Source organism: Gymnodraco acuticeps, unplaced genomic scaffold (assembly GCF_902827175.1).
Source record: "Gymnodraco acuticeps unplaced genomic scaffold, fGymAcu1.1, whole genome shotgun sequence".
NCBI lineage: Eukaryota > Metazoa > Chordata > Actinopteri > Perciformes > Bathydraconidae > Gymnodraco > Gymnodraco acuticeps.
In genome coordinates, this window is record NW_022990276.1 from 1,709,163 (window position 1) to 1,722,100 (window position 12,938).

At 43.5% G+C, this 12,938-nt stretch overlaps 1 protein-coding gene across 1 annotated transcript in view; it reads left to right on the plus strand.

Moving 5' to 3' along the window:
- erfl1 (Ets2 repressor factor like 1) overlaps nt 1-12,938 on the plus strand; it is a 42,647-nt gene that overhangs the window by 1,974 nt on the left and 27,735 nt on the right. Inside the window, exon 2 of the mRNA XM_034221652.1 lies at nt 1,552-1,717. The gene's annotated coding sequence lies outside the window, so the exon portion shown is untranslated. The remainder of the gene's footprint in view (nt 1-1,551; nt 1,718-12,938) is intronic.

Sequence of the window (12,938 nt, forward strand, 5' to 3'; positions counted from 1 at the left end):
CTGCACGACTAGCTTTGAACTCCTTAACCCGTCCAATTATTTATTATAATATCAGCGATTTAACCCAATTTACCTCCCTGCAGACACTTATTATAAATACATCTCTCCATATCTATTTACAAGGATAACAAGTAATCATAATTATGATAATAATAAGAAAGGCAATAATTGTTGTGTTAATGGTAATGACAATAATACTTATAGTAATAATAATACATAATCATTTATATTATTTTAACCTGCATTCATATTACAAGCATGATCCACCATGTTTTCGTTTTAAAGTCATGGAAATACATATTCTAAAAATGATAATTATAATAATAGTAATTATTATTACTATTAGTAATATTATGTTTGCTGTTAATGTTATTATCCAACGAATAATCTGCACACAGTTTATTTCACAGATTATCCTGGTTTTTACTTGAAATTCCACCTTTCCCACTTAATTTACAATTCTGAAACTAAACTATGACAATATTCGTTTTATAATTACATTTGCTAAAATAAATGTATTTGATTTATTCTTTCAAATTAAAGAAATACCTTTTATTTTTGCTGCTGTTCTTCCCGTAATTCCCTTGTCATCCACTCGCCGCCCCTTCCTGAAAAAGCAAATGTAAATATGGCTTTTTCGTTTCGTATCTGTGAAACGAAAAGAGATGTTAGAAACATTATGTTTGAATATTTTCTTATTTTTGCAGAGTTTTCTTAGGTCCAATTTATTCCTTAAAACTTTTCGAGTTATCTTCGTGGTTCTTTGGTGAGGAATTAAGATTGTTGACGTACCCTGCCTTCCTAATACATGTCTCCTTTCTTTGTTTTCCCTCTTATATTACCGTCGTCTTTTTTGGAAATAGACTATTGGTTTTCTTTTATTCATCAAGGCTCTCTCCTCATCTCATCCGGAAAAAAGAAACTCCTGACTGTTGCGAGAGGCGGGTTTTGATTTTTTTTAAATGCTCTCATCCTTAATGTGTTGTCATCTGGAAAGCAATTTCGTATGATCAAAGTGCGGCTAGTTAGTGCGGTCAATATCTTTTCCAGCAAGCTTCTCATATCGATAACCAGACAGCAGAGCCTCTCGCTGAGCTGCACGCAGGGCCTCTGAATCTGCACCCGGAGACAAAACAAAGCTATAACCTCATATATCCTACACTTCAGAAGACTTCCTTATTAATGCAGCATAATTATAAATTCACTGTGAGAAATGCCTGAATATTGCAGAGAAATCAAATGCAGGAACCATCAGATGCGATGAAGCCAAATAAGTGCGCAAAAACACGCACAATTTAAGTTATTATAGCGGTGATTTAGTGATTTGTTTCTCTTTCATCGTGCTGGCATCTCTTCCTTCCTACTGTATGACACTAAAGAGTAAATAAGGCGATTGATCGGTGGTCGATGTGGCAGCAGTGGTCCTGCGGGAAAACAAAACACCGGACACGGACGTGGTCCCGGAGTTTGTTTACGTATTTACATTTCTGATTGTGATGCTTCTTTTGTGTCTAAATTGATGATTAAAAGTCCTCTATTTTTTTGTTTTAGTGACTCCTTCGTGCAGTGCGACAACAGCACTTTCCCGCGTCTTCCCTCCCTCGCTTCCGGGTCGGAACAACCAGCGCAGCGGCAACAGACTTCACTTCAGTCCGAGAAAAGTGATCGGGCTTCGGCCTCAGGAGCATCTCTGAGGCGGGGCGACGCGGAAGTCCAGGTGGGTGAACTTCCTCATCAACCTGCCAATATCTCATCTGCCATTGCTTTCCCTGCGGATTTTCTTCTACACTTTCCTTTATTTGTCTTTTTAAATAATTTAATTAATTGTTGCACACATTTTCACATTACTAGCCTATATAAGGCAAAGTTAAGTCACTTAAGGTCAACATATTTGTGTGAGGGAGTTGTGTGTTGGAGATTTTAGATTGAAGACAGGAGCTGATTGAGATATACATTTGGACACCTTTAGATTTCAAATCTAAAAAATATCTTTTAATGACATATTGCTGCACAAAATGAAATCTTCGACACTCTTCCTGGCAGATTATGAATAAAGACTTTGATTGATTGTGATATCATGGCCAATTGTTAACATTGCCAGGCGTTCTTCTTCGGTTTTTATTTTTAAACACATCTTTGTTTTTTCTGCGAGGCAGCAGGGACCTGTTTGTGAATAATCAAAGGTGTGAAATGCAGTAGCCCTTGGCCATTAACCAATCACATGCAAGATTTGAAGGACTCCTCTGTATCTTCACCATCTCTAAGCCTCTGTCCTGCTCCCCCCCCTCTCATACCCCTGTCGTCTCTCGCTGCCACACCTGGTAACTACAAACTTGTACACAATAATAACAGCCAGATGTATCCATCTATCTCTCCATCTAGCCTGTTGGCAGTTAGTGGAGTGGCTGAGGGACTTGCAGGCGTGAAAGGTCAGTTAATCAATGGCGCACAATTTGACAAATCCCAGCGACTCTTATCATCCTCACGGGCGTTTAGGGCCGAAAGGAGGACCACCGAGATAAATGCTTAATCCTGACTGCACTGTGAGAGAGAGAGGACAGATACAGGAGCGCTGTGAAGCAGATGGGCATGCAGACATGTCGGGAGGCTTTGAGGGAGATGGCGAGTGGAGAGAAAAATGCAAGAAAGAATCAGACGTGGCTCAAAGCAAAACTGGAAGGTGAACAAATGTGCTCGCATTTGGAAATGACAGATTCTCCTTTCCTCTGTCACACAACAAAAAAGACTTTGTGGCCTTTATATCATCAAATTCGCCTCAGGCTCGGCTCGACAAGCCATGCACATGCCTTCTGGGTTGACATCGGAATCCTGGTTTGGTGCTGCTCTGTGTAAAGTTGAGAAAAACCTGAGGAAAACAAAGGTGTGTGAGTGGTTGAATTCTCCTGTGGCATGTTAGCCTGCCTGCAGCAGTGTGCAACCAAGAGGAAAATGAGCTTTTGTCCACAAGGCTGGCCTCTTTTTTCTCTCAGTTTTTTTAACTGCAGGGGTTTGGAAGGTGGCACCATTTATTTGCCCTTATACTTTAACCAAGGATCAGCCCATTGACATGACGGAAGATATTTTGTATTGAACTGAATGGCTTTTTGGCGGTTTTATTGGCATTAGGTATAATAATCAAAATTGATTGTCAACAAAGCGGATTTCTTGAATGTTGGATTTCTCTACGTCCGTGTCTTTTTTTTCTTCAAATAGGTGTGAGAGAGCTGCTTGAGCAGTCACACAGACAGAAGCTCATGTCCTTTATCTCCATCTCAATAAAGTTCAGTGTAATTCGATTGAGATTAGTTGCACTGGCATGACAGCAGATCCCTAGTATTGCCAAAGCACTTAGGAGGCAATGACAGCACCACATCGACGTGCGCTAACACATACACAACCCCACGAGACTGGCCAACCTTGTAGAGAAGCAGAGAGAGGGAGAAAGTGAAGGATGGAGGGACAGAGTGACGGTCAAGTCAAAGAGGTTTTGGCAACATCTCAGGATGATGAAGTTAAAGGATGATAGAAAGTTGTCCAAAAAGTGCGGGAAAAGAAGAGGGGGGGGGAAATGACGAAGGGACCCGGATCAGAGCTGAAGCATGACAAAAAAAATATGAGAGAATGATTGAGTCGCAGGGAAAGTGATGGAGGGAAATGAAATGGAGGAAGCAGAGAGAAAGGGCTGAGGACAGGAAAAGGGTAAGATGAGGATAAAGGGAACAAGAGAGGATACAATGTTTAAGAGTGATGTACGAGAAGAGGGGAGAGGAAGGGATTTACTAGAAGAGAGATTAAGTCAAGTTGTCCCCGGTCAGTCATTAATCCGATTTAAGAGCAATTAAGGTGAGACTGATTCCTTCCTAGAGAGAAAGAAATAGATGGAGAGGCTGAAGAGAGGGGGGAGAAAGAGAGGAGACAGCGAGGGAGAGAAGAAAGGAGTGATTGAAAGAGAAAAGGGGGGAAATAACACAGGTGTCCGAACTCTGAATGCTGGTTAGTGGACGCATTAGAAGCGATACAGAAAACATGGCGACATATTTGAAACTGTGAGATGACGTTATTTTGCACTGTTGTAATATTTTACTACATGAGCATTTTAAAATAGATCCTGTAAAGCTGCTGAAGGTCAAAGCGAGTTTAGGGCTAAAAGTACAAGATTTATACAAAAAATCAGGTTTTGATGGTTTCTCTTGCACACTGGTATCTTTTTCAATATAAGACTTTTCCCGGGAGATCAGGATCACACAGAAGTGACTCCTGACACTGTTGACAGCAGCGTAATGTGAAAGCAACCATGCAGGACCTCCAGTCTGCATGTTGGAGCTCCGATACCTGTGAGGTTTATTCCTTTGGGAGCGGAGAGTTGTGAACAAAGTTGAGTTTAAGGTGAAAGCACAGAGGCTGCTTCCAGGGCCGAGAGGATGTAGAGTGAGGGACAAAGTAAAGAGATTTCTCCTTTGAATAAAAAAAAAAGAACAGAAACAATGAAGGTAGTAGCTCCCCTCCTCCTCCTCTTCCTCCTCTTCCTCCTCCAACAAACCCCTCCCCGCTCGGTGTGCCTCGTTGTTCCAGATGTGTATCGGAGGTCTCGAAGGTTGACACAGGGGTCCCTCCACTGCTGTAGCATTTCTATGTCTATTGGGAGATGGTGGTCCCGATAGCTCGGCCGTCTGACATGTACACAACAGTACATAAATCAAACGCACACATACGCGCACAGACTCCATTAATCTCCCACTCAAGCAGTGCGGTGATAGCAGCCAACTCTGCATAGAGTCAGAGAGAGGGAGAGGTTGTGGTCCGTCTTGTTAAGTGGGAAAGTAATGGGTAGCTGTGAGAGGTTTACTTCTGTTGCTGCCATCTCTATTGTTCAGGCCTTCCCCAGTGTTTGTGCCTCTTTTGTTTGATGTGCTTCAACAGTAGATAGCACACTCCACTGCGTCCGTAATTGCTGTTCCACCAAACGGCAGGACAGGAGTGTGTTATTATGACGCCTGTTAGGGCAAAGAATGGAGCAAATTGAAAGCTGAGGTCATGGATTTTGTTGTGCGACATTTTGGGCTTCTGATTGGAAATGATTTGACAAGACTTCATTCACTGCTGAACACATCTACTCTTCAAAAGGCATCTTACCATTATAGGGAAAAATTATCTCCTTATTTTTAAATCATTTTCCAGCTTTTCTCCAATTAAGATTCTGTCTTGTTTTTTCGGTGGCGCATCCATTGCAGTTTCTGTGCACCAATCTGCAGCCCATCAGAAGTCGCAGATTGAGAGGCCATTTGGCTGCTGTTGACAGGAGGGAGAAGCTATCGACAGGGCCCTGCCGGGGAGGCGTGTCTCGGGCCCCACGTCCAAAGCGTTTGTGGCGTTTAATACACTGTAGCATTGGTCTTCACAGCCCTCACCCTGCATGCTACTGCCATAAGGATCAATATGCACTGGGTTAGAGAGAAATGGACCATCTGATGCACACTCAGAGAGGGGGATGAGGGAGTGAGAGAGACAGAAACAGCAGGGAGGGCTGGGACAGTGAGGGTTTTTAAAAAAGCAAAAAGAGAGGAACAGGCTGGAGAAAGGGCATGAGGAAAAGGAGGAGAAAAAGAAGAGAGGAAATGATTAGAGGCACGTTTTAAAAGACATGGAGGCAGAGCGCTCAGCACGGAGATAGATAGCTCGGGAGACAAAGTGGTCCGTGGTTGAAAGAGACATTCAGCGGATAGAGAAAACAGATTGGAGTGAACGGCGATAGACAGTGAAAAAGAGGAAGACTCTAGACACAAGGGGGGATACACACAGGAAAGGAAAAAAGACATAAGGGAAGAGAAGAGTGGGAGATAGGAAGGGAGAGGGGGCGGTAGACGAAGGGAGGGGGGAGAAAAACAGAGAGAGAGAGAGTGGTGCGGGGGAAGAATGAGGAGGAAGGGAGGGGAGGGGGGTAAAATTTCCATCAGGTTTTCAATTGGGGCGGATCAATAGTGTATTAGAGCTCACCTTGACCCCGTCTCTCCCCCTTCTCCCCGGCCCAGCACACAGGCCAAGCTTCTCTCCCTCACAGCAGGGGACAGAGAGGGGGAGAGATTGCATTACGGCCTCCCTTTCTTGGACCAAAGTGGCATAAAATGGCACAATAAAAGCAAGAGCGGACAGAAAGAAAGAGGAAAACTAAGTCGCGCCAGGCAGAGACACAGAGAAAGTGGGAGACAGGGAGAAAGGGAGAGAGGGGTGAGCCGGAGGAGACGCCAGCGGGTGATGTCGTGCCTGTTTGGACAGATCTCTCTGAGAGAGGAAAGCGGTCGGGGGGCCGGGGAGCGTGTGCTCGAAGACATGACTTGTTTGTATCACCACTCAAAATAGACAGGTTGCAAACAAAATGTATCACACACACACGTACACACACACACACACGCATATGGGGGCAGATATACACTTGCATCTTCAAATTGTGTATATAATTGTGCACACTCTTAATACACTCACAGACACTGCATAACTTTGATAGATAGTGCTCTTTGTTGCAACATGTTCATATTGGTTGTATTTATGGTTGCTGGGTCTTCATGTCTCCATGTAGTATCCACACACTCATGAATAATCACCTTAACACGAGAAGATAACAGTTAAAGGTGTATTGAGATATTTCTGATCACTAGTTTGATTCATGCTATTTATGCATACCTTAAAATGAGAGCAATGTTCCAAGTCTATTTTTCTTCTGTTTAAAAACGCTCGTGACATATTCTGTTTTAGCACGAAAGCTGCTTTCTTAGACATTGTGTTAGGTGTGAAAGTAGTCGATTGGTGACTAGAACATGTGTAGTTATAATCGGTCCAATAAGAAGAGAAAAGCATGTGGAATTATTCTGGGTCTGGCAACACGATGAATGTTAGTCACAGACCTTTGTGCTAAATGTTGGTCTCCACCACCAGTACCTGAGTCTCTACCCTTCTTTCCAAAGCTAGAATTCCTTCTCTTGCAACTAGATATCCAACACAGTCTCACAGAAGACGTGTAATAGCTACGTTGGTCGACAGGGGAAAACGTAGTATATTCACAAATAACCCTCTCAAGACGTGGATACAATAAGCTCAAATGGAGCTCAAATCATCTTCGTAATATCTATCAAACTATAGATCCTACACATCCACTGGATGTAGATTTTAAAAGTACAGAATAAACTTCTCGCTAGAAATGTAAGCAAAAAGCATTTTAACAGCCAAACTATCCTACAATTTAGGATTTTCCACTCAAAATAAATCGGGTGTCCGCCATGTTTTTTTTCTCACTGCAAAGTGTGCGATCACGTGACATGGACACCGGTCATTAGAAATGAATAGGATGAAAATATTGTATCCATGTCACGTCTTGAGAGGGTTATTTCTGAATATACTACGTTTTGCCCTGTCGACCAATGTCGCTATTACACGTTTTGTTGTGCGACTGGGCTCAAAGATGTTTGATTATTTTCATAAGTTTCTTGTTAGCCAACTAGTGTACATTTCCTTTGCACAGGCGAACTTGATGGTTGCTTTTGGTTTTGGGCTCGTGAGAGCTTAGGGACTCAATCATGTTGACTGTGAGTCGCAGAAAGAAACTTTGAGCTATATTTGTCTATAAGATGTGCAGAGCTGCAGTTGACTGTTAACCCTCATTGTGTTGACACTATAAATTCACTTTTTCACTGTTTATGTTAAATCACATGAGCTATCATAGTAATGTTGTAGTTTTCGAAAGGACCTATAAAAGCCCTTCAAAAAGTAGGTGTATCATTTTCCAAGGATATGATTAGCAAACCTGAGATTGTTGTGTTATTTCTGGACTGCGGTGAGAATGAGTTGCACATAAAGACTCGACATGCAGGCAACCACACACACACACACACACACACACACACACACACACACACACACACACACACACACACACACACACACACACACACACACACACACACACACACACACACACACACACACACACACACACACACACACACTGAGAGAGACACATAGACTATAAGGCTGGTAGGACACTCTCCATCACTGGAGGACAGCGAGATGTGAAGCTGTTTGAGGACAGAGGCAGGGGGCAGAGGCAGCGCGTTGATGGGGGGGAGAGGTTGAATAAAAAAAATTGATCTGTGAATTTAGCATTTAGACACAGTTTACAAGAGGGGAGGCAGGAGCAGAGGGGACTGTGCGGGGGAGGACACTTAACTTTACAATAGGTCAGCTCTACCTATTTGACTAACTGTAACACTGACACCGTGCGTTTGCATGCTGCTGTGTTGCATATACCCCAGAAAATAAAAAACACAAAATACAATTCTCCTCTCAACGATCCATCTTTGGGCGAGCGTGTGATTTAGCTGTTTAGACAGGAGCTTGTTTGGAAAACGCGCAGACCTACTAGCAGCACCATCCTCATCTCTTCCCCACATTTCCTAATGCTGTTCCTATTGTCACCTATGCACACTCTGGTGCACAGATGCCCGACAACAACACACACACACGTGCACGCACACTCCTATCTCTGACGCACACACACAGTAACACACAAACTCTGTCCCACTCGCTGAGGGGGAGAAAAGGGAAGAAAAAAGGAGAGAAAAAATAAATCGATCGCCGGGGATAGCGGTGCGCGTCGGAGAATCGTATCTTGTCAAAATAATATATTACCCTCATCCCCGCCTGATCGATGCGGTGGATTAGGGACGGAGGGCTCCCTCTCTCTCCCCTCCTCTCTCTCTCTCTCTCTCTCTCCCCTCCTCTCTCTCTCTCTTTCCCTCCTCGGTGCTTGGTGCAGTTTAATATTTACCTCCGTGAAAGAGCGGCCGCGACGGCTCTCAGCCCTAATTGATTCCGACACATGGGGCTCTGTGCTCAGGCTGCGGATGAGAGAGGGAGGGCCGGCTGGAATGCAGAGGGAGAGGAGGATAAAGAAAGAGGAAAGACAGGAAAAAGGAAGGAATGAACATGAAAAGACAGACAGAAAAGACAAGAGGGAGGGAGACAGGGCTGGAGGGTTAGAAAACAGAGCAAAATAGTGGGAAATGTGGTGAATGCATGTGCTTATTTCAAAGAAGGAAGAGACAGAACATATGTATAAGGAAGCAGAAATAAGACGCAGGAATAAAGGAAAGGGTATAAGTGAAAAGGCCACTATTGAGTATAAAAAAGTGGATGGATAAAGTTTACAGGGTTGATAGAGAGACACGGGACTAAAGGATGGAGGTCAGAGGAAATATAGTTGGAAAGGTGTAAGATACAGATGGGAGAGCTTAAGGTGGAGAGGGGGAGGAGGATAAAGAAAGAGAAAGGAATAAGGAAGGAATGAACAAGAAAAGTCAGGAAGACAAGAGAAGAGGGAGTGAGAAGGGGCTGGAGGGTGAACAATGTGACAAATGCATGTGCTTATATCAAAGAGGGAAGAGACAGAACACATGTATAAGGAAGCAGAGTTAAGCTGCAGGAATAAAGGAAATTAAAGTTACTGTACACTCGGTTGCATTCCACGACTGAATTTGAGTGGTTCTAGTTCGAGTCCAGGTGGGACCTCATCTTAACATGTTTATTAAGAGGACAAAACAATAGCTTTTGCTTTTTAAAGTATAAAAGACAAGAGCACGAAAAGACAGAAGGACAAGACAAGAGGGTGAATGCATATTCTTATTTCAAAGAGGGAAGACACAAAAGGCATCTATAAGGAAGCAGAACTAAGCTGCAGGAAACAGAGTATAAGTGAAAAGGCCACTATTGAGTATAAAAAAGTGGATGGATAAAGTTCCCAGGGTTGATAGAGAGACACGGGACTAAAGGATGGAGGTCAGAGGAAATATAGTTGGAAAGGCGTAAGATACAGATGGGAGAGCTTAAGGGCGAGAGGGATGGCAATGTACCTTGCACAAATGGCCGGGAGAGGGATGAATGGAAAGGATAGCGGAGAGGAAATGAATCAGGAAAGAACGAGGGAAACGGAGAGGAGTAGGTGGAAATGGGACAGCGCTCGGAAACGTCTCCAGGATAGCAGGAAGAGAAACGGTAGGGATGAGGGCCGAGGAGAGCAAATGAGAGGGGATTAAGAGAGCGACATGAAGATGGATAGAAACTGAGGAGTGAAACATGACGGGCGCGATGTAGAGCACCAATAAAAACGCGAGGAACGGGCTGGGAAGAAATAAGGGGGGGGGGGGGGTGTGATGGAAATAAGAGCGTGGCGCAGAGGTGACAGAATGATATCAGGTGGGATAGACAGAAAGCAGGAGTGATAGCGGAGCGAGAGGCGGGAGGTAGAGAGGCGGGAGGTAGAGAGGGACCATATTTCCCCTTGAAGGAACTGGCCTGTCATGCTGTTCCGCCAGCTCAGAGCAGCTCTATAAAATACAGCGAGCAGGCGGGTCGTGTCGGGTGACTTATGTGTATATCTAGGCTTTGTCAATATTTCTTTCTGTCTTCCTTCCTCTGTGCTCCCCTATTGCCTTCTCGCTCCTCTGCTCTCTTTTTTCCAATTGTTCCTCCGCTCCCTCTCTCTCTCTGTGTGTGTGTGTGTGTCCCAGTTAAGTGTCTTCACAGCAGCCTTGCTCATCTTTGATCCTCTTCCCTCTATCAAGTGGGTGCAGAAGGTGTGAGTTTTGGAAGCGCCTTTGAGAGTTGGCTTGCGAGCCGAACACCACCGCGGCACGATGTCTGCAGGACTTGGCAGGCGTGGATCCCCCTCGGATTCTCCATTATGAGACAATAGAGGCAGGATGATGAGCCTTGCAGTTAAATTGACATCATTGACAAAGCGCCAACACAAATAGTCTCACTGATATCACAAAGTCAGTCCGTAAAGTCAAAAACAAGCATGCAAAGACTGGATTATCCCACCTACACAGTCCATGTTTTCCAGATTCTTGCATGTATGAATGAATGCATATGTTTGTGTACATCTCTCTGTGTGCACACTCTTCTAGTCAGCCCCGATACAGAAGCACCGGGTGGTAGTCTGATTTATTCATGTGGTCCCAGGGAGGATTGCACCTCCTCTTCCTCATTTGGCATGGTTCAGTATCCTGAGCACAGGCCTGCGGAGACCCAGGTCCATGGGGGGGCAGACTTCCTGCAGATACTCTGCCCCAGTGCACAACTGGTGGACACTTGCAAATTACCCTGCTCTACATTTTCATGTATATTCATTAAGAAAACATGTCAAAACTTCTCAGAAGATTTCTGTCTTGACAAACATGAGAGGTTGTAGCAGTGTTGAAAATAGTGTTACAACGTGTAAATGTTACTTAAGGTAAAGCAAAATGTCCTTCATTCATCAAAAGTAAAACAACTAATTATGCAGAATTATTCAAAAGTATTGTATTACAGAATATGAGATTATTCAGATTTTATGACTAACCAATTTGTAGAATGCATTTTTTTTATTTTGCAAATTGTCAATGTAGAGAACATTTGGGATCCTACTGACTCAGTATTGCACAAACTTTACAACTCTTACTATCTACTCAATACTTGGATTGTAGGAACATATATCGTATAAACACATCATGGTATTAATGTAAGAAGTGTTGAATACATGTGGTGCAGTAAAAAGTACAGTATTTCATTCTGAGATGTTGTGGAGTAAAAGTATAAAGTGGCAGGATATGGAAATACTCAAGGGAAGTACATCAGATGTAAACTAATGTACGGTATGTACTCTGTAACATTCCACCACTGAATTTTTGTTGAGCCGATACCTTGACCACACATACTTTTTGAGCCCAGTTCGAGTCCAGGTGGGACCTCATCTTGGATTGTAGAAAACAATAGCTTTGGCCTTATAAAGTATAAGAGAAAACTGCCACCAGTGATTGTTCTGGATCTATTTTGAGCTGCTAGTCATCCGAGTGTCACCGAGGGAAAAAAAGAAAAGACACAGGACATAGAAGTTGCACTCGAGTGAAACATAACTTATTTATTTCTACAGAACAAGCTGAAAATTCCCAATCTATCTCCATGACTTCCTTTGTCTCTGATCTATTGGCTTTGTTCTTCCCTCTCTCTCTCTGTGTGTCTGTTCTTTATTTACACCTCTCCCGTCCCTCTGCAGTGGCTCAGGGAGCGGTAACAGAAGTGTCACTTGTCATTATTGGCCTAATTCAGTAATCCGTCATCGTGCACTCACTGTATGCAGCGCATTATATGCCGGCACAGCAGGTGTACTACGCACTGAGGTGGAGATTCGATTTGACACGCACACACAGGCGAGAGGGCCAACGGGGGCCGGGGCAGACGGGCGCTGAGTGTGTGTGTGTGTGTGTGTGTGTGTGTGTGTGTGTGTGTGTGTGTGTGTGTGTGTGTGTGTGTGTGTGTGTGTGTGTGTGTTTGGGAGAATGGGAGATGGAAACACGGATTGAAAAGATGGAAAGATTGAATTTTTTTTTGGTGTGCCTCGTTGAAATTCGGGAGTTTGTTGTGTCTTGATTATGTGTGAAATATGTTTCTCTACTTCAAAGTGTGTGTGCATCCATGTGCTGAGTATGTTTCATGACCCTAAGGTCCAAGCTACCCATTCAACATCCAGTAGGGTGTTTACGTTAGATACGAATATGATCTACAGTACAAAAACAAGGCTGTTTTTAAGGTGGTTTCGAGTTGTTTTGATTCTCAACATTTGTGTTCTCTGGACTTTCCGTACCAATAATACATTTTTCATTCTTTATTTGAAAGCTAGAGAGATGTCAGTGAAGAGATAGAAGCGATGACATGCAACAAAAACGACATTGTGTTTATGTGGTCAGCATTTTAAACCCTTAAGCCACCTTGACGCCCCCACATTTTATTATTAGATCATTGGGAGACACTAATAATAATGGACTAAAAGGAAAGACACTGGAACAGTAATATTACACACCCTTAAGGGATGTAAGAGCAGGTTAACTGGCCAGGTGTTAGCAAAGGTTTCT